This window comes from Elephantulus edwardii, unplaced genomic scaffold, assembly GCF_000299155.1.
Source record: "Elephantulus edwardii isolate Elephantulus edwardi_28Jun2011 unplaced genomic scaffold, EleEdw1.0 scaffold00215, whole genome shotgun sequence".
NCBI classification, from domain to species: domain Eukaryota; kingdom Metazoa; phylum Chordata; class Mammalia; order Macroscelidea; family Macroscelididae; genus Elephantulus; species Elephantulus edwardii.
The window spans coordinates 614,456-616,781 of record NW_006399965.1 but is presented as its reverse complement, the minus strand read 5'-3'; the positions used below and the strand labels follow the sequence as shown (position 1 = coordinate 616,781).

The 2,326-nt window shown below is 39.7% G+C and overlaps 1 protein-coding gene and 1 pseudogene across 2 annotated transcripts in view; one reads left to right on the top strand and one right to left on the bottom strand.

The window, feature by feature from the left end:
- Positions 1 to 857, top strand: part of LOC102875194 — an 8,140-nt pseudogene extending 7,283 nt beyond the window's left edge.
- VEPH1 (ventricular zone expressed PH domain-containing 1) overlaps positions 1 to 2,326 on the bottom strand; it is a 432,395-nt gene that overhangs the window by 315,897 nt on the left and 114,172 nt on the right. The window lies entirely within an intron of this gene.

Sequence of the window (2,326 nt, the reverse complement as noted above, 5' to 3'; positions counted from 1 at the left end):
CCCCGTTTGCTCCTCTCCTTGAAAAACTCCCTCATTGGTACACAATCCCCCCGCACCTCCCCAAATCCCACCCCTACCCCCAAATATAATCTACTCTGCAACCCTCATTGCGTACTCCTACGATAAATATAATGCCCTAAAATATAATACTTTTAGACTAGAAGACAGTTAATCTTAAAAAATGCCTTACTAATTCAGAGTCAACCTTGAAAGTAAATATTTATTGTATTGAACCTCAATTCATTCGTTAAAAAGACAGTTGTTTCCTCACTTAACTGAGTTCTTTAAATTCTCAAAGATCAGTTTAGTGCGCTGGTATTAATAAATTGAGAACGATCCAAACAAATCAGTATAGACTGGCATTTGGCTCTCTGGAGATCCGGAAACCGTGGCTCGCGTTCCCCTGGCTAGCAGTGCGGAGGCCACAAGGTGCCCCGAGTTACTGTAAAAGACGTGAACCAGCAGGAGTTGGTCAGAGTTCTGACAACCTTCCTCAAAAAGTCCGGGAAGCTGAAAGCCTGGGTAGACAGTGCCAAGCTGGCAGCATAAAGAGCTTGCTCCCTAGGATGAGAACTGGTTCTACACGCGAGCTGCTTCCACAGCCAGGTACCTGAACCTTTGGGGTGGTGCTGGGGTTGGCTCCATGACCAAGATCTACCGGGTGGCAGAAAAATGGCCTACTGCCCAGCCGCTTCAACTGAGGCTCCAAAAACACGGCCCACTGGGTCCTCCAAGCCCTGGAGGGGCTCAGAATGGGAGAAAAGAACCAGTATTGGGGCTATAAACTGACACTACAGGGACAGAGAGATCAGGGCAGAATCGCCGGACAGATGGCAGCTTCCAATAAAAAACATTAGAACAATGCGGGGTTAAGAAATTGCCTCATTTGTAAAAAAAAAAAAATTTTTTTTTTAAAAAATCCCACAACAAACTGACATCCATTTTCTCCAGCCTGTAAAACTAGTTACTTTGCCTTGGAATTCTTTTTTTCCCTTTCTTTAGCCAAGTAAAGTACTTTAAACTGTCTGTTTATGAGAAGAGGAAATGTGCCTTTCTTCAATTAGGATTCAACTCTTTGAAATTGTTTTTCTTAGTCCTACATAAATTGTGCCTTAAGGCTGCCTTTATACCAGGAAGAAAAGTGCATCTTTTCTGGATTACCACTTACCTTTTCAAAACTATTGTTCCTCAGTCATATGTTAACTATTTCTTAAGTTGTCTGTTTACTAGTAAACTGTATTTTTTAAATGTAGAAATTCTATAACTTTACTAACAAAAATGTATTGGTAAGTAGATTAGTATCTAACCCAAGTATAAAAACTAATGATCACTCCCTGATGGGAAGGCAGTTTTTGAGAAGAATTCTGTCTATGTTCCCAGATCTGAAATAAAGTGCTTTGATATTGCAATCTGTCTGTCATGTTGGCAATTGATTCCAGAAAGAACCCTTTGTGATCAATAACAAGTTGACCACAGGTAGATAGGTTGATTTCTGCGTTCTCAATTCTATAATAGACAATCAGATATTATGTGTATTGTAATTAACAGTCTCAAATAGGATATATACTATGTATTCAATGGAAAAGGGAAGGGGAAAGAAAATAAGGGGAGAAAATGGATAGAACTGAACCGCATGTCTTTGAGATTACAACACAGTATCTTTTTATTTATTTATACTAATTTATTTATAAAATTAGAATACATTGTTTTTCAGACTCGATTCTTCCATTTCCCTCACCTCTCCATCAAATTGTATAATGCCATGATAAATCACCACCCCTAACACATCCTCATCCCTCTATTTCTCCCTTCCCCTCCCTTGAACGTCATTATCATTCTACAATAATGTTTCAATACAATATTTGTCCTGGTGAGACTGAGTTAGTTCACTCAGCATAATGTTCTCCAGTCCATTCCAAGTTAGGTAATAATTTACAAAGTCATTGCTCCTGAATGCTGCATTGTATTCCATTGCATGAATGTATGATAATTTGTTAATTCATCTGATTGTGGTTGGACATCTGGGCTGTTTCCATGTTCTTGCAATAGTGAATAATGCTTCTATGAACACTGATGTACAAATCTCTGTTTGTGACTCAGTTCTCATTTTTTCCAGCATATATTCCAATCAGTGGAATAGGTGGGTAATATGGAATTTCTATGTTCACCTTTTTGAGGAAGTGCCAAACTGCCTTCCAGACAGCACAGTTTCTTATCACTACTGAGGCACTGTTGTTGTTGTTATGTGCTGTCGAGTCCTTTCCGACTCATAGCGACCCTATGCACAACAGCCCTAAACCCTGCTCTATCCTGCGCCAACCGCACC